Source organism: Nilaparvata lugens, chromosome 11 (genome assembly GCF_014356525.2).
Source record: "Nilaparvata lugens isolate BPH chromosome 11, ASM1435652v1, whole genome shotgun sequence".
NCBI lineage: Eukaryota > Metazoa > Arthropoda > Insecta > Hemiptera > Delphacidae > Nilaparvata > Nilaparvata lugens.
The window spans coordinates 7,991,758-8,012,165 of NC_052514.1; the positions used below are offsets into that span (position 1 = coordinate 7,991,758).

Consider the following 20,408-nt stretch of genomic DNA (forward strand, 5'->3'; position numbering starts at 1 on the left):
AACAGAAACAGCTTCTTATAGAGTATTGTTTTACAGGCTAATCTTTTCTTATGTAATGTTTTCAAATGTAATTATAATTAGGATTGGGATAATACAAAAATATAATTTTTGCTAAGTGATATCTATTACATTGTGACAGAATTTGGTTTCTCAATAATTCTCATCCTGAGGTAAGTTTAATGTGGACTAAGTTACTAAAGTTGAAAATATTATTTTAAAATAGCAAATTTAATTTATTAATAATAGGCTAGCAACTTTTATTAATTTCTTTGTTCTATCATTAGAATACTTGAATAATATTAGAAGTAGGGATACTGAATAGGCTAAATATATTTAGACCTTATTCCCTATTGTGAGATATTTATGAATTTCATCTTCTTTTAAATACTGTAGTTAGGTTAGTGCATCATTTATTCAATAAATTAAATAAAAAAGGATTTGCTAACATAAGTGATTTACATGTAGGCCTACTGCAGTCAGGCTACTTGTTGGAAAATCCATTTAGAGAAATGATTCAAGATTAAGCTTAGAGTGGTTTAGCCAAATGTGGATTGTTTTATAAAATAAAGTTTTTCAGTATTTTATAAAAAGTTTTCCATTAACCAAATTATAAACTGAATGAAATTCAACCAGACTCACTGAAGCCCTAGAGCTGATTGTATTGGTTGTTTGAAGATGATTTATATACGGTAGTCAGACACAGACTACTGTAATTTGTAGCATCATAGAGAAACAATAACATAAAAAACATCTCATCGTGTTTAATTTAATGGTTTAGTATAGGGCTCTTATGTTGTAAATTTCACTGTTAACTCAAGCCGCTGATATTCCTATGGTATTTTTGCTTTATGGTAACTCAATATAAATATAATAACTCTGGCACTATGAGGTCCACCTAATGGCAGCATTTGATTAACATTGGTGTTGCTATTCTTGTCTATCATTAGACAAATCAAATTGCTTTGGAAATTGAAATAAGTTTTGCTCTATCCTCATGTTGCTTCACATGATTGTTTTTTTTACAATGTAAAAATATACCTAATTAATTAGACCTTACAAAAAGATTTAATTTAAATCATGAAAATTTATGAATTACTAATTGCATAATATATTTTCTTGACGAATAAAATATTATTTATTATTATTATTAAATAGAATGCACATTTAATATTGGGTTACATCAGATATGTTATTCCGAATCAGCTATTCTCTATTATAGGAGCCAGTGGCAATACAGGAAATCGGCAACGCAGTTGTCCTATCTTTTCTACTGGCATTATAGCATTGACCTAACTATAAGCCTACTTGAATGAATGAATTTATTTGCCAAAAACAAGATACAAACATGAAAATTAAGGAAATGTTAATCTATTTAATTAGAAATTATAACAAAATGATATCCTTATTTATGATAATAGTATTAATAAATTAAGATTAAATTTATGCTCACATGCATGAGTACAGTAGGTGAGGCAAAAATACCTGCAGAAGGAAGATTCCTTGTTTGCCAGTGTGACTCGTATAATCAGCTGTACTTAAGTATCGCTGTATTTATTTACCCTCTTTGAACGAGTAGTTTTCATTTGATCGCCAACTTTTTTCATGCTAATGTTAAATTTAATATTATACAAAAGTTTTCCTTATAAATTAACTTGAACTTATTATTTATATTTTACAGTGCCAAACTGATCAACTGCATCCTAATGGAACGTTCAAGATGTGATTCAGTAACTGATACGGTTGTTGCAATAATTATTTTTGACCAAGTAAGTAAACAATTCACCATGAAATGGAATTTTTGCTTTTGCTCCAAATCAGTATGGGCTGGGACACAGAGAACAATCTGCGGGAAGCGGTCAGAGTGGCCTTCATCTATATTTTAGATATTCATGTCTATAACCTGCTAAGACCTCTCTGATTCCTGTCTGCAGATCGCTGTGTGTGTGTGTGTCCAAGCCACAAAGTTTCACCTTATTTATAAATATTGTGCGCCACCCACTTGGAAAACATTTTACAGGTGACATTTTTGTACTGTTTCGATTTGGATACTATCAAAAACAACTTGAATATGGTAATTTTAAAAAATCGATTTAATTTACTTAGAATTGATATTCTGAGAAATCAAATACCTATGTAATGAGACAGGCAATACTTTTTTGATCACTTTATACTTGTTTTCATCCCTCTGGAAACGCTGCTGCATTGTGGTCGTCAGGCTAGTTTTACACTCATTCGGTTCGTTTCGTTTTCGGCAAATCCCGATAAGTGTGAAACGGTAATACGGTTTGAATTCAGTACCGAATAGAAACCGCATAGAACCGAACGCCTATTTGACACTTGACTCTAATAAATTCCATCAGGTTTCAATTCGTTGCTAGCGAGAGGCTAGTTTCACACACTTTCGGTTCGGTTCGGTTCGTTTCGTTTTTGGCGAATTCCTATAAGTGTGAAGCGATGATTAGGTTTGAATTCGGTACCGAATAGCAACCGCATAGCACTGAACGCCCCCTCGACACGAATAGGTTTTATCATATTCGAATTTGTTGCTAGGGAAACAGGAAAAAACAAAGTCTTCTACACACGCTGGCCTTTTTTGTTTTTATTTTAACCTGATATCGTGATTATCTGTTTCAAAATTTCCCAAGTCAAAATCATATGGTCAATTCAATTCTGTTAGTTCACATTTTTTTCTCAATGAATAGTTTGCCAAAAAAATATGAAAGATATAAATTAAAACTCAGGGAGAATTTTTTTTCCACGAATATTATATGATTTCATCAATGGAGAGAAGAGATGAAGTTTATATAATACCATGTGTCAAAACAAGGAACAAATTTTCAATTTAAAAAAATTATCTCTCTAAACATCCAAAATTAACATAATCAAGAAGAAACTATTCAAATAATTCACAATTTTTAATTAACTTTTAGGGTCGGTTTCCGAGCTCGGGATTTAGCTAAGTTCTAGACTTTAACTGGCTTTAAACTCTGGAGTCAGAAAATTGGCTTTCCGAGTCAGAGCGTTGACGTATTCGAGGACTTAAATAGACTGTGTAGTTTAGAGATCACGTTAGACCCTGGAGTTTGTAATTTCGCTTTCTGAGTGAAGGGCTTTTAAGTCCAGGACTTGAAACAGCGTGATTTTAAACCCTCGACTGGGGTAGGGTTTAAATACAAGTTCTAGACTTAACTGAGCAAACACAATTCAGTTATTGTTTTGGAGAAGATAAAAAGCCAAATAATTGTCATGGAATACAGTTTTTTTTTTCAAAACAAATACGTTTTCAAACTCAGTAGCCTAATTAAATTTTCATTCATAATCACTGGTTAGGATCAATGATCAATAATAGCATAACGTAAAATGAAATGTTTATTCATTCACCTTTCAAAGGTTTTGCTTTGAATAGGCCTACAAAGAAATCGAAACGGATTTTCACAAAATAGTTTGGAGAGCATGCTCATTTGAATTGTCCCGCTGCAATCAGCTGTTTCCGTTTTGCTATAATGCCAACAATACAACAGCAAAATATTGTGAATTTCCCTCATGTTTACTGCGTTAAAGTCCTGGACTCAAATAAGTCGAGAACTTGATAGACTCCGGAGTTTAGAAGATAAAATCGTGACTCAGAAAGTCAATTTAGACCCGAGAGCTTATTTTAGTCCTAGACTCTGTAAGTCCAGAACTTATAGATCCCGAGCTCGGAAACCGGCCCTAAGTCTAGAACTTGAATTTATACCCTACCCCAGTCGAGGGTTTAAAATCACGCTGTTTTAAGTCCTGGACGATTTTTGATAAATCCTTGACTTGGAAAGAGGCGAGAATCTAATTCAAGTCCTGGACTTATAAGCCCTTCACTCAGAAAGCGAAATTATAAACTCCAGGGTCTAACGTGATGTCGAAACTCCAGGGTCTATTTGAGTCCTCGACTACGTTAACGCTCTGACTCGGAAAACCAATTGACTACATCTGATTTTGAATCTGACTCCAGAGTTTAAAGCCAGTCAAAGTCTAGAACTTGGCTAAATCCCGAGCTCGGAAATCGGCCCTAAATTTTTGTTGTTCAAGAAATAACATCTTACAATTTAACACCAGCTGTTATATTTAAATATACCAGCATGACCTGTGAAAATCCAAACACAGCTGTTTTTGAGAAGAAAATACCTAATTAGAATCCTAATCTACTAAAGTATTTAGTACTTGTCTCTCTATTTGAACTTATTAGTTGCGAATTCATTCATCAGTAACCATAATCAACCAACTTAGCTGTATAAACTGTATTGAATCGTAAATTAACTCTTTATAAATTGTAGGTTTGAATTACTCTTACTCATAATATTAATATATTTTTTATCCATCCAGGAAATTGAATAAACTAAATTTTTATATATCTGATCATTACCAATAAATATTTTACTGTATAAATTTCATTACCGTATAATCGGATACAGGCCATTAAACCTTAAATAAAATGAAAAATAAATAAAACAGGAGTTCTACTATTTTTCTCTTTGGGAGGATGGTGAGAGTGTTTACCGCTACTCCTGGAAACAATTCGTCCACTAGCATCCGTCATAATGGTCATTGAACACAACTTATTTGTACATCTATATGAGATTTGTCCCTTCTGGGATACGTAGCTTTTTCGAAATTTGAATTCGTCAACCCACATTAAACCATCCATTACACTAAAGTCTGCAGTCAGACTATTTCGTTCTGAACTAGTCATATTTTGATGAATAAAGCAAGTAAACAGCAAAACAAAAAAAAAACTTAAATTAGCCAACAGATTATCATGCAAGCAAGCTAACACATATTTATATTTTTAATACTAATATACTAATCTTGCATCCTATAAGCCTATTTCAATTCTTACAGCTCATCATGAAAAATTAATTCAGTAAGATTATTGTTATAGTTGAGCGTTAAATATTCCACTAGGTAATTGGTATCAGGCATGTCACACTTAACTTTATTTTTTGAATCATTAAATTTATCTGACAATCAATATTTTCATTTATATCTCAATACGGACTTCCTATGTGCTTAGTCATGCAGCATTTATTATTCCGAAAACATATTCCTTCTCAATCAATTAGTAGTAATATCTATCATTAAAGTGTTGGATTAAATAAAATAGATAGGTAAATCAGTGTTCCAAAGATGAATTTAATGCGTTCATAGTTGTTGATTGTCAGTAGATGGTCCAGAAAATACGCGATATACGATGAATCACTCAGAATTCCATATTATTTCCATCTTCCATTTTAGGATGAATATAAGCTGAGCTAAATTCAAAAAATTGTAAATTATTCTGTCATTCTTCAGTAATTAATGAATGCAATATGAACAACTCTCTTTCATGAGGTGAATCATTTTTTCCAACATTTTCCAGTTTCTCAATGATAGGGGAGTTATAATTATTTGTATAGGTCTTCTAAGGAACCATTATCTTCAGCTGGTACCAATCAACTAAACTTCAACTCCAAACCACCGTATTAATACCAGTATACAATTTATAAGTCTATTACAGCTGTTAACTTTAGATGCTAAATCATATTATCACAACATGATCTTCAATCATGATCATCTTCCCGTTCATCGGTAGCCGCTGGGCCGACAATTTTGGAAACATAGGTCTGTAGAATGGATTAATAAATAATTGTTATTAGTCCCCCTATCAAAATTTCTATTCAGAAACCATCCCCAATATTCACACAACATATTCCTAAAGTTTCATGCCGTTCTGTCAAGTAGTTTTTAAGTCTATAGGGAACAAACAAAGTAACAAATTAACACATAGTCATTTATATATATATATATATATATATATATATATATATATATATATATACATAGATTATTTCTTTCTTACATAATTATCTTTCTGTTGTTTCCACTTATTTTTTTTTCTGTTACAGTTTCTCGATTGATCAAAGCACCACAGACTGCATCGTTCGTCACCTCTGCCTTTAAGCGCGTTATCACCTACTCCAATAAGCCACCCCAATATCCTTAATAAGCAATAGAAGTTCTTATCGACTGTGTATGACTCATTAATATCCATGTTCTGTATAAATTTATGTGATAGGCCTACTGGTATTAATGTTGATGTACCGTAATGTTTTTTGCTCATGTATAATTGATAATAATACATTAAAAATAAATATAATGTTAAATTATTATTGTTGGTTTTTATTGAACGAGCGTTAGCGAGTTCTCACTTTTGACTTACTGAGGGCCAAAGTCGTCCGTCTGTTTGTATGCTCTGCAATAACTTTAGAAAGAATTGATCAATCAGTTTCAAATTTTAAACACGTATTCTTCAAACCTTTTTACAGGTCAAGTTACAGGTCAGTTACTTTTTACAGGGACACATACTACCGCACCGCGCCAGCACCGTCACCGTGTTTGTTGCCCGCGCCGTCACCGCGGGCTAGTTCAGACTAGTTCAGATTACTTTTCGACGGTGAAGGTGCGGCCTCGTTTAAGGCTGTTCGGTACACTTTTTATTATTTGAATTGGATAATATTTTTTCAATATAATTGTTAAGATCATTATAAGAGTGAGAAAAAGTGGCAACTGAAATTTTTAAGTGGTATAATAAGCGAGTTATGGGTTGTAGAAGTGCTAACTTTCCAGATTCCGTTTTCTTTCCAGATCATAAACGGTTTCGACTATATTATTAGAACTTCTCTTGAAATTTTAAAAAATTATTCTTTCCAAACTAAAACATTTTATTCCCCATTTCGTTTATAAATAAAAAAGTAACATTTTTTGCAAATTCGATAACTTGTTTATTTTGGCATTAATCGCTAAAAAACGCATATTAGAACAAAGCCAATGATATACTGAATGTATAAAAAAACTCCAATGGAAAATTCAAAACCGTTTATGATCTGGAGAGAAAACAGAGTTTAGCACTTCAACAACCCATAACTCGCTCATTAGACCACTCAAAAATTTCAGTTGCCACTTTTTCTCACTCTTATAATGATCTTAACAATTATATTGAAAAAGATTATTCAATTTAAATAAAAATAAAAAGGTTTACCGAACAGCCTTAATATAGAGAGTAAAAAACTTATTGAAGAGACACAGAATTATTCAGTTTTGTACGATCAAAGTGATGAGAAATATGGTTGAACGGAGAAATAAGTTGAAGTAAAAGTAGAACCAAATACGTTGAGCCAAAGGTATTATAGACATAATATAATAAATAAACAACAAAAGGTATTAAATAAGGCACCCATGACTGTGTCTTGAATTTCAAATTTAATAGTATATTTCGCACCTAGGGCCGAAAATGAGACTTTTCTGGCTCGAAATCGGTTTTCAAGTCCGAGGCCGTAGGCCGAGGACTAGAAAAGATTGAGAGCCGGAAAAACATTTTTGCCCATGGTGAGAACGTTATTTTTCGCCACACAGAAAAATAAACAATATATATATGAGAATAATTGTCTATTATAAGCACTTTCGAAAGCAAAAGTGGAAGGTCATAGCTCTAGCAAATCTGAGGTAATCTGAATATCAGGAAATTGTCTTTATCAGGAATAAAAGTATTTTTATTTTTTATTCTGATTTGTCTAAATAACCTAAAAGATTATGTTCAATTATGTAAGAGGTTGAGTTTATACTTTTTATTCTTCCAAATGACAATAAGATGATATTATTATAAATGTTTTAATTATTGAATGATAAACACAAATAATGAAAAGTTTTTGATCAGCTGTTTTAGCACACTTGAAATTTGGCCAATCTGAATGTGAACGGAAGTCTAGGTTAGAAGTTCTATCCTACTCTGAAAATAGAATTATTTGAATAGTTTATAATATATATCTTATCTGTATTTTATTCATCCAAATAAAATGATAGTATATTATTGCAGAATACTTTATTGAATTCTAGAAGCATAAAATGATTCCGTTTATCCACCATATTCCGTGATAAACGCAGTACTAAGAGGTTTGAGGTTAGATTCTATTATACTCTGAAAATTGAATTTGAATAGTTTATAAGATCTCATTTGTATTTCATTCATCCAAATAAAATGATAGTATGTTATTGCAAAATACTTTATTCAATTCTAGAAGCATAAACTGATTCCGTTTCATAAACTATTTTGTAAACACGTTCACATCAAATCAGAATCAGCTGACTTCAAGGTTATTTTACAGCCCTAGGGCCGTAAAAATTTTACCGGCCTGGTCGGAAAACAATCACTTTCGGCCTCCATATGACGCACGTAAACCAGCTCATTACATCCAAGTGGGGCGAAAAACTAATTACTAGTAGATGCAGAAGGTAACAATTTTATTGCAGATATATAGTATTTTCGAAACATGACTGATGGTATTGTTAGGCACTGAAATATATACCAGCACTATGATTCTCATTTTCTGTGTCTACAGGTAATTAGTTAAAAATTGAAATTATAAATTCAATTCAGATGTAACAAGATTTTAACAGTGTTATATTATCAACATTAGTTTAACACATTCAGAAATCAGACCGCAGTAGCACTACAGAATTGAGACACTGCTGTCGCCCGGATATGTGTGCTCTCCCACCGCCATTCCCGTGTCGTGGGCTTAGCTCGGCCGTACGTCGGCGCGGTCTCGGTGCGGTTATATTTGTACCGGCCTTATGTCTGCACACAGGCGTTTGCTTTTTTCTATGACTGCCTGCTGCTCCGTGCGTTTGCCTTAACACATATGGCAAGATGAAATACAAAAGGTTGCAAACAAGTTTGGTTATCAGTGTACTATAAATATCGGGGACCGAGCTTCGCTCTGGAGTACAAAAGCATATAAAATGTGTTACGAAAAAATAAATTATAATAACATTCATACAGAAATGTTCTATCTAATCACAGTAAATTGAGATTAATTCCCAGAGGAATGCAAAAATTTCCCTCACAAAGGCCCATTTGCACAAAAGCCGGTTAAGTTTTAATCCTGATTAACTTCACGTGAACCAAATCAGAGAAGACCATTTCAAAAAGATGGATCTACTGGAATCAATCAGGATTGAAAATAAGCCGGCTTTTTTGCAACCGGCACTAAGTACCTGATTGCGTGATTACAAAAGTTCAACAGCTGAGTCATAATTTTGACACAGTCCAATACACATGAACTTGCTCACTTACTTCCATTACCAACAGATGACGAAATAATTATTATCAACTGTTTTTCCAAGGATGAATAATAATATCCTTTTAATGTCCTTCAGCGAGTTTTCCCAGGGATGAGACCTTGGAATCGAATCTTTATATTATAAAACTACCATACTATGTTCTGAATTTTGTGAGAATCTTTAGAGCCGTTTTCGAGATCAGGTGAAATACAAACATATAAACAGGTTCCTCGTTTAATGAAATTCGCATTATGTACCTACCATACTCTGAATAAAACAAGTTGAGACTTGACTAAATATCTTTATTGCCAATTTGTGCAAAATATTTCAATATTCTTGCGCAAGTCCTTAGGACTGAATATAATTGATTTAGAAAATTGCACTGGTGATGTGAAATTAGAAGATATATCAAGTCATATGGGCTTTCATGAAAGATTTTACACAATTCGACAACACGGATATTTTGTTGAAGAATCAATTTATTTTATTAAGAGTAGATTTGCGCAGGAATCAATTCTGCCAATAATTGAGCAGAAGAAAGCTTGTGTCGAAAATCGATTTCAGGCTTCTTAGAAAACGATTTTTTAAATGTTCGATATATCACACAAAATGGTATTGATGTGGTTTTTCAGGACCTGGTATTCTCAAACCATTATTTTCTTATAATAGTCCTACAGTATTTTATTATTTTTTTAGCACAGGCATTCATATTATGCAGACCATTATAGTCTTTCAAAAAAGATTATAAGCTTGGTGTACCAGTACTTTTTATTACCGTACTTGATACTGGTGCATTTGAGTACATTAGGTTCTTTTTTGTAATATTCATTTTGTTTTGTAAATAAATTGATTTATCTAAAAAAAATGACAGCAAATTATATAATACCATGATATATAATAGACTGAACCCAAAACTGTCTCTCTCAAATTTTAATAGATTAAATGTTTTCAAATAAATAAGGTTTGATTTCACATTGCTAAAATTTAGTCCAACTCTATAAAAAAAAATAAACTAAGAATTTTAAATTTCCAAAGTTCCATGGAACCGGTGACTTATATTGGAAATGGAATAAAAAAAAATTAGAAATGAAGTTTAGTTTACATTGAATTCAAATCATACAAATATTGGAAGATTCATGTTGAAAGTAAGCTTACATCAAATTTCTACCTAGAAAACAATATATTTTGAATTAATATAATGTGAAGTAGGTAGCCTACCGTATTGTTATGAAATGATAGCTTAATGCACATGACTTTGCTGATATTTCAGCAAAGATTGTCATTACCGTATGGAAAAATAGATTTTAAGATACCATTACAGTAACTTAGTTGAATGGTGAAATCAAACACAAAATTTAATTGTTTATAATCAGCATTCAACTATAAGTTACTGTAGTGGTATCTTGAAATCTATTTTTCTATAATGACAATCTTTGCTGAAATATCAGCAAAGTCATGTGCATTAGGCTATCATTTCATAACAATACGGTACTTCACTTTTTATTAATACAAAATATTGTTTATAATATTATTTCAGAGAAAATCAAGAGCCGGATATCATAATATGTGATCGAAATCTGCAGAATAAAGTTTCTGAGTGATTGAACTGTCGTCGCTATGAAAAATAGAATACGCTAGTTTGAAACTTCCCGCTCATTCCAGTCCACCCAATAGCGCTACTTCGCGCTAACTTTTTATCCAATGAAATTTCAAATGTGCAAATATGTAATAATGGTGTAGCCTACAATTCAAAACTTCCCATCATTTATATTCCTGAATTATATATGGGTTTTCAAGTCTGCAGACGAGCAGAAAAAATATGTTATGGGTAATTCCACAAAAAATGATTACATGACAGTTTATGTAAGTACGGTACCTACGTTAATTAATGAAAAGGACCGCTCGACTGATTCCAAACCATTTTTGGTTTCAAATAATATGGTTAATTGCTCTTTTCAATCTAATACGTCGTTTTTGATCAACTTCACAGGAGATATAATAAATTTATCATCTCCAATAAAAAGGATCAACTTTAATCTCTTTCATCTTCTAAAATCATCTCAACAAAAAATGAGGTCTGGGCGTATGGAATACACCCCCCTTCCCCGACGTTGACCAGTGCCTGTTTTTGACCCGAACAATATGGTACAGTAATCCTATGCTTAATAAACACAACTAAGGGCCAAGCCACATGAGTAATATTTTCAGACGGCACGACAGACAGGAAGCTGTCCGATTGGCAGATAGGGTTTGCGTTCGGGAATTGGCCTGATAATCAGCCAATCGGAGATATTTCTGCCTTGCCGACTTGTTTCAAACGCTTCGTTAGGCTTGGCCCTAACTCTATTTGGTCAACTACGGTAAGCATAGGCAACTCGGTAACACATAAAAATTGTCAACTATCAACATTATGATGTTGACTACAGCACCTTTGTATTTTCATTATGATAGGTAATCGATATTTCTACATCTCATCAAACACTGTGTCAGAAGTAACTTAAAAATGCGTTTACACCAAAGTTATTAACTTAATCCTTATAGATTCTATTAGATTGAACATAACTTATCATACACATGATGAACATTAAGTTATAAGTGAAGTCAAGTTTTGTTAAGTTCCGTTTCAATCTAATAGAATCTATACCGGTAAGGATTAAGTTATTAACTTTGGTGTGAACGGAGCTTAAAGCATTCCTTATTTCTCTTAATTATTTTACTTTCTATATTTCCTTAATATTTTATTCAACGATTAATTTATCCAGCTATAGAGGCTGAGAATGCTTTAATTTTGGTTGTAAACTAAAGTAGCATCCAGTAGCTTTAATTAACAAGGCTAATTTCGATCAAGACCAACATATTCGTCACTATGGCCCAATGAAAATAGGAAATTTATGTATGGCCATATATCGAATATAGAATAAAATATACGTTCTAATTGGAGTCGCATTTTTCTATGTTTGTAGGTGATTGTGGGTTGTACTGTATTTTATTGGTTGAAATTTAGCTTGATGAGTACCGTACCGTAGTAGGAAATAACAATATTTTCTGTTCTATCCTCTATGGTAGTACAATAGAAAGATGTAGGCCTGATAATAAATGTTATTCTATTTCTCTTTACTATTATTAGTAAGTACGCGAGTATAGTAGTTCGTAGTGGAAGAAGTACAGTTGGAGTGAAGCATCAGAACAATGCTCAACGAATAATAATTATGTCTTGTAGGCGAATATGTCTTTACTCATACTTCATAATTAAATACCAAATTTGGTTTTGGAAATATAAATGCTTCTGCAACTACGATTATTGACAAGTAAATAGAACAAATGCTGTAGTTTTTGTAAGTTATGATGGATTCGTTGAAGAATCATACGATAGAATCATCTTCTAAATTACATTCAGACTATTTTTGAAACAATAGTAGTGTTAATACAATGTTCTGAAACTAAATGGATATACCGTATACAATGGATAAAAAAATATAAAATGTGACACTAACTTGAAAAAGAAACCTTTTATTTCAAAGACTTCTACTATGGAACAGCTAGTGCTTTATTACAATAATGTACGATACGTAGGGTAACTAGTAGAAAAATGCACTATGATACAGGAATAACAAATTCCAATTCAAATCAATCTTATTCCATTTGAATGGTATCACATTTACTTTTGAGTGCAGGATTCGAAGGTTTAATAGTGCCGTGCTACCAATTTCTCCTAATTCGGTTGGATAGCATTGTCTCACCTATTAACCTAAGGAAATTTATCGGCTCCAACGTAATAGATTCTTGATAAATTATGAATGGATCTATCGCCTATGAATGAGAAATCCAATTTTCAGAGCAAATGAACTTATAATCTTCAGATGAATTTTGGCAAAATACTACACAAATACACAAAGAACAATATCTTACAAGCCTAAGCATCTAGTCACTACGAGCTAATTACTTATCCAGATTATAGTTGAAAAACAGTGGCTATTGGCTTGTATACACAAATAACAATATATAGACAAAATAGAACACTATAAACTGTTTAAAACTCAATTTAAAACATTAATAAATTCACTTAAACAGAAAATTATTTAGAGAGCACAAAATTACAACACACATCAGCCAGCCATGTTTCAGAGAGAAGAACAGGAAAAGCAAAGCTACAAGGAAGCTTCGTCGTCAGAACAAAACCACATCTCAAAATCAGTGATGACTTCATGACACGTCAACAACAAAATTATAAATTACAAGTTTAGAATTCACATTTTATATTTGTTCTCAATAAAACTTTATTTTGAAACTATTATTTTAAATTTTTATATATCATCTCGATTTAAATAAACCATTTATCTATTAATTCTGTCAACCCAGCCTCGGTGACACCATGGAACAATGCAACAATCATTTACGATAATAAATTCTCAGTCAAAAAGTTTGTCCGTATATCGATGACTCTGATATTTACTATAAAGTTTCATAGATCTCGAATTGAAGATTCGATTCCAATCGAGAAAAAATGTAATATTACAATAGATATGATCCCAATCAAGGTAACCGCCTTCAAAAGTCTTTCCCCATCATAAGCCAGTCTTCTATGTGCCTGTAAAATGTTGTAAAATGTCAGAATTTGTCGTGCAAAACATTAAGAAATCATTTAATAGAATAAGTTTGTATTTATTGCTGAATGAGCTATTTTTATAAAATAGTATAAGTAACAATATTATTTTCATTGGGTATTAGTAGTGCTGACATCAAAACTGAATTTTGAAGCTCAAGTGAAGGATAAATCTGAGAAGGCGAATCTGGGGTTGAACTTGGCATGGAGAGGCATTTTTAATAATGCTAAGGTAGACTTTCCAGCTAAATGTAAATGGTTTAAAGCTTGCGAAAGGGCTGTACTGTGTCACGGAGCTCAGGTATGGGATTACAGGTATATTACAATGTAAGTTACTAGGTTATTTTTAGGCTCATGGTTCAAACTGGTAAGGCAGGACAAAATACCTTATTTGATGGAAATAATTAATTTATTTGAGATAAGATGTTTGTAATTTGTATAAGTTCCTTTTATTTGTATTCCTTAATCTGAGTTGTTACTATCGCATTAGGTATGATTTTCATGGGAGAACATTGTGTTGGTTATTTTATTTGATTAATATATATGAGCTTTTGTTCGGAATTAATAAAATTTGATTTTTAGATAATAATTTGTTCTACGCATTTTTAAGATTTGTGTTTGACTGAAAAAAAAATTATTATTGAATTTTTCCGGCTAGCAATTGTTCAATCAAGCTGTAAATTGTATGAGTTTTCATATATATATATATATATATATATATATATATATATATATATATATATATATATATATTGTATTGTGTAATCTTGAATAATAAAGCATTCTTTCTATTTATTCTATTCTATTATCTATAATGCAAAAGTTTTCGCTAATGTGCGATGCACAAATTTTCTGTCCTAATGTCAGTACAACCAGTTTGAAAAAGCAAAGCAAATCTCAGTATAGTGATATGTAATTTTTGAATAGAATGATTTATCATTCAAACCTATTTGTATACATTATTAGAAATTTAAAAGCCTAGAGATTGCAATAAAAATTCAAGTAAAATTTGAGTTGACAGGTTATTGAGGAAGCTAAAAAACTTTGAAATTCGATAAATTGGAAGAAATTAATGTAAAAGAGTGGGAAGTAATTTTAGCCAATAAACCTCACGTGTTAATTTCAGCAGAACTTACATAATAATGAAACAGGAAAGAATAAAAAATCTTAAATTATGTATAATATGTAACTTGAGACAAAAATTACCGCTTCCCATGCTTGAATCTGTATAATCAGAATGCTTGAATCTTGATATTCATTGAAGTGATTTGAAACAAATTTTTCTTCATCACAATATATGGGCAATGCTCAACCATTTGCATCAGGCAAATGCCTAAAATTGCATGATGTCCCATAATTTAAAATGTCAATAGTCAAGAAATCACATTGAATCATGAAATAGTTAACATATTTCAAGAAATTATTTCGATCCTCAAAGCTTTTCAATTACTTGATAATAGGAGTAAAATGAATGCTTTGATTACTGCGACCTTCCTTGGTGAACGGGTCCGACCACATTATGACAGAGATGTTCTTGAGAATTGAATAGGTTCCTGGATTCATGGATTTGATAGCTTTTACCACAGCTAAACAGTCGGCAAGTTGATTTCACCTCCTTCTTCCGCTTTTATGATGCAGTTCACCTGGAATCAAAATAATGGACAAAATCAGAAATCAGATTATAGTGTAATTTAGTACCTGTAATTATGCTTTATTTGGAAAAGTAAATTATGCATTTTCTCCTGTAGGAGGCGAGTTAATAGTATGTAGCACACCGACTAAATTGTCATCACATTGATATTTCGCACAATGATATAAGTTCATGAGACTATGTTCTATGATAATCACCCGTTAGATGCACTTCATTCCAGCATTTCCTAGAGGAGAGACGCGCATAAGGACACCTCAAGGATCAAAAACTTCATTCTTTTCACCGCTTTCTTTGATATCTGTAAAATACTTATTTGCAGTAGTGTAGCGTGCCTTCGTTTGTTATTCACGTGAAGAAATGCAGATGATCGATAAAACTTCTTGAAACTGTAAATTCCAATATATTTTTACAAATAATATAAAATGCAAATTAATTTAAACAGTTCAATTGTAACAACATTGATATTTTTACATTTTCGAGTATGTCAAATTATTCAATTCAAGAGAACATCTTATTTAACTAGGTAATTTGAGAGGTTTTATTGAAAAAAGCTGTAACCAAGGTCTTAAGCTGAATAAAACCACTGAATTGAAAGTCAAGCACTTATTCTGATGCAGTATGTACGTTTAACATAGTGACTTCAGACTTTTAACATATCAGTGCTTCAAAGTGCCAGACGTTCAATCAGGTGGCATAATTCAGCTATAGGCCTCAGTCAGAACTCTTCACCCTAATATATCTCTTAATTATGATGTATCCTCAATTGGACAATAAACGTGAGACTAATTTGGACAATAGGACAATCTAATTGAACAATAGAGACTTGGATGTGTAGAAACATTAAAACATTGAAATCACTACCTTCACAGTAATTCTAAAAACTTACACCCTTTTTGAGACACTATATAAACCAATAATCAAGTAAAGTGAGGAACTACTTACCAAGGAATTGTGTCTTTCGGAAAGCTTTCTATGTGGTGACAGGCAGACATAAATGGCATTTTTATTTCTAAAAAGAAAAACGTATTAGTAGAAGAACGAGTTAAGTAGAAGAAGTAATAATTAAAAAGATTGAATGCATCATACTAGAGATTAATCTACTCTCAATCCACATGAAATTTATATTGATTTTTATTTCTAAGGGTTGCATCCATTTTGCACGTATCGTATAGAGCACTAGCTGACTAAAGAGTGCAGCCTTACTTGTCTTAGCTATCATGGCCGACATATTCCCTGTTTTGATAAGCCTAAAAGTTTGGTCAGAATGGACTCCCTACTTTCAAATCAGTGAAGAGTGCGCAGGTGAATAGTGGAATAAGAGTGGTGGTGTTATATGGCGGAAACTATGTCATTTTAAGTATTCATGTTCATCATGCAGTGTTAAGGTGAGCATCGAGGCTTTATTGTTGGAACGTTCTTTAAAAACAATGACAATGTGGTAGCGACGCAGATGCTTTTTGTAGGCGGTTTGGTTTGAATCTTCATGACAGTTCCTGATCTGGTCGAAAGGATCTGCACTTCCTAGAAAACAAGCTGGGCAACCTAAAAAAGGTGGGGTACCTGAAAATATCGCGGCAGTGAGGGCGTCCATTGAACAATCCCTATCGCGCTCTGTGCGGAAACATCCAGCTCCACTTGGAATATCGTCCAGAAAAGCAAGGCGAATTTTACACTTCGATCTCCATTTACACCCCTAAAAGATTATGGTTGTTTCAGACGACTGGTTAAAGCATACAGATGCTTGCAACGCACTCTTAACCTCTGTGCAACACGATACTATTCAGTGGTCTCCAGATCAGTAAATACAGGAAGTACAGATCCAGTCGACCATACAGTAGTAAGCCATTCCTTAATGGCGTCGCATAGGTTCATCAGAAAGCCAGTCATGATGATTCAAACCAAACCACCTAAAAAAGGTTTAAAAGTTACATTTTTCAGCGTTTTGCTTCCACGCTCAAATCTTGAAAACAATGCATTCAACCGACATAACTAACTATTCAAAAATGAAGCTTGATACATTCTCTACACTTTTTGTTTAGTGAAATTTTGTGATATTCCCAACAGTTCCCCAGATATTCGCTCTTGAAGGTGTGTAATTCTTAAAATAGCAGGTTTTTATCCAATGTTTTGCTCTTTCATGGGTCATAGCTCTCCAAAAATGCATCATAAAATGGGGACTTTTGATATGTTCTCCTCCTAACTAGTTTCAACATAGCTGATAAGTCAAAAATGTTGTTTAAAACATTCCCTCCAAATTCCTTTGTCCATTGGTCTATTGTTGCAAGAATGGATATTTCACACTCAACACTAAAGCTGCTGCAAAAGGTGTTGAGAAATTTGTAAAAGTGTGAATTTATACATCAAATTGAGGAGAATTTAATGCTCTATAAGCTCATAATCAACATGGATTTTTCCCATCGATTTTTAAAAAGTTATAAAAGCAAAAATAGAAAAAAATTGGTGGCAAATGTGTTTTTTTTAATGTCACACCTTCAAGAGCGGATATCTCGAAAACTAGAGGAGATAAAAAAAAGTTGTAGAATGAATATTGTAGGAGATCATGTAAGCTTTAATTTGTTATATATGATAGTTATGGTAAGTCCTTAAGATACATATTTTTGAGTTTTATGCGAGAAACCAAAAAATGGTAAATGGAAACCACAATTTTTATACTGGGACAAAGTCACCATAATTTTAACCTAAAATGACTTTCTAAATGATCACTATGTATAACAATTAAAATATAATTAAAAACAAAAATAAATGTACTCGCCGATATTATAAGTCTTTTAGAAATGAGTTTTCTAATAGGCTACGAAGTTCTCAGACAACAAAATCACAAGATGAAGCAAGAAGCTAGATTTTATGTCGATAATTCAAGTAATATACCGAGATTCGACAAGATATTGATTGTAAAACCTAGATAATGATCAAGGCTATGGATATAAATGTTAAACATCGATTTCGGATAACAGATATCGGAGATAAATGATTTGAATCTTTTTCCGCGACGTGGGTCAAAGTCACCCCGGTCGACGAGTCACCCCGGTATTTTACAAAGGCGACTTTCTAGAAGTATCTTAAGCCTAGGTGATGAAAAATGATACAATATAAGTAGAGTTATAATAAATGAGGTTATGTAGAGTTCTTTTTTATTATTGTATTAACTTAATGATAAGTTAATAGGAAAAATATCAAATAAAAGAATCATTGCTATAGATTCACAAAAAAGCTTGTAGTGCACCCAATAAAACACAGAAAGCGAGACAGGATAAGGGGCTAAGCTATCTGTGATAATAGGAAAACAGTTACCGTACAGGAAAACTTTATTTTCTATATGAAAACATAGCAAATCAAGTATGGGTGCCTCAGTAGCCTACCTACCTTTACTTATTGCAAATGTTAATTAATTTCATTAGATTATTGGAACACATCAACTTATATTTTATAGCTTTTATAAAGTTTCTAGTTTTTAATGTTCCCGAAGACCTGGCATTACTGGCAAGGGCTGAAGAAGTTAAATCATAAAGAAGTAAATAAACCATTTCACAAAACTTAAGTAACTTACATCTAGTTTTAATAGGTTGATATTAAAAGAAAACTTACTTGGTAGGTTTTTGATATTTCATTAGCTTCATTAACTTGAGCCATTCGTTCTCCACAGAAAACTCAAAATATAGGTACGATATAGGCAGTAGTAGCCTAATGCTATTGTTATCTGAAAAATAGTTTCCAATTAGGCCTAGCATAAATTAAATAAATATAGGCTAAGTGAATTATCATCAGAATAAAACTAAATAGCCAAAATAAGTTAAATCAATAAAATATGGTATGCTACTCTAGTTTTAAGTTTGATGTTTTTAATTAAAAACATTGAAAATATAAAGTTGTCTTTCTTATTGTATTACTTTATGTGATACCCATGATTATAAAATAAAATGATAAACAATGAAACAATGTTGATCAACCAATCTCATTGATTCACAGTGAAACTTGCTTATTGTTCAACTCTAAATGTAGGTATTAGGAAATACTGTACCTATGTAACTAAGTTAATGACCAACAACCTTGAAAAATAAACATTAATTGTTATCATGGATAAATAGCAACATAATATTTCAATAGGAAAATTCAAATCCTAAATAATGAAATACTTACCAACATATAAGTCAGTTTCTTTCTTGTTATAATAAAGATTTTTTTATTAGGTACCGTATGCTACATTATTGCTACTTCATTTTATAACTAATACCATAACCAACAGTAAAAACACGAATTAAAATTATAGTGGTTTATAAAATAATAGTCATGTACATATTATGCAAATTTTCAAAACTCTGTTATCTGTTTCAAACAAGACTGACGACTGTTGATGAATTTATTCTAGGTTAACTATATATAGTGAGGTCCACGTTATAATGGCAGTGGATAAAGATAGAAGAATAGCGATGCCGATTCTCTGCATTAATTAATTATATTTCTACACTGTCATAAACATAATTGGCATCGTTGTGGACCTAGAAAAGGATAATACCACCGGCTTTGTCGAATGATAGACAAGGATAGCAAAACCAAAGTTGATCTAATAGTCATTATAACGTGGACCTCACTATAGAACCCTTCATATTTGTTTTGCGATAAATTTGTTTCATCACACATTTACACAGTCTCGCTAATAACGATCGATACTGTGAGTTCGATATATTTCCAATTCCACATACTTTCAATTCCACCAGCTGACAAGATATTTTGAGTTCCACCGGTCTGCACGATATTCGGAGTTCCGCCTGTCAACATATTCGGAGTTCCATATATTTCCAATTCCGGCCAGCTGCAAGATATTTTGAGTTCCAGATATTCCCAATTCAGGCGACCCGTCTGAGCTACTGCTTCCTGAATTGCAGCTGTGGCAGTGCAAAAAAGATGGCGGCAACTAAACCTCTAAATTCAAATATTCTTTACACTCTACAACATTATGATAATCCATGGTCATCTCAATCAATTATTAGAAACTGTTTTTTT

General features: G+C 32.2%; 2 long non-coding RNA genes across 8 annotated transcripts; one reads left to right on the forward strand and one right to left on the reverse strand.

Annotated features, from left to right (window-relative positions):
* The first annotated feature begins 41 nt into the window (after positions 1–41).
* LOC120353547 lies at positions 42–6,182 on the forward strand. Its single transcript, XR_005572451.1, has 3 exons — positions 42–170; positions 1,679–1,766; positions 5,919–6,182. It is a non-coding gene; the product is annotated as an uncharacterized LOC120353547 (long non-coding RNA).
* A 7,496-nt stretch (positions 6,183–13,678) lies between these two features.
* Positions 13,679–20,144, reverse strand: LOC120353546. 7 transcript variants are annotated; one of them, XR_005572445.1, is made up of 4 exons: positions 19,545–19,782; positions 18,993–19,104; positions 16,329–16,395; positions 13,679–13,720 (listed from the first exon to the last, which is right to left on the reverse strand). It is a non-coding gene; the product is annotated as an uncharacterized LOC120353546 (long non-coding RNA). The 7 variants fall into 7 exon arrangements; XR_005572447.1 differs by lacking the exons at positions 13,679–13,720; positions 19,545–19,782 and adding exons at positions 15,379–15,772; positions 20,108–20,144; XR_005572446.1 differs by lacking the exon at positions 13,679–13,720 and adding an exon at positions 15,379–15,684.
* Between the last annotated feature and the right edge of the window lie 264 nt (positions 20,145–20,408).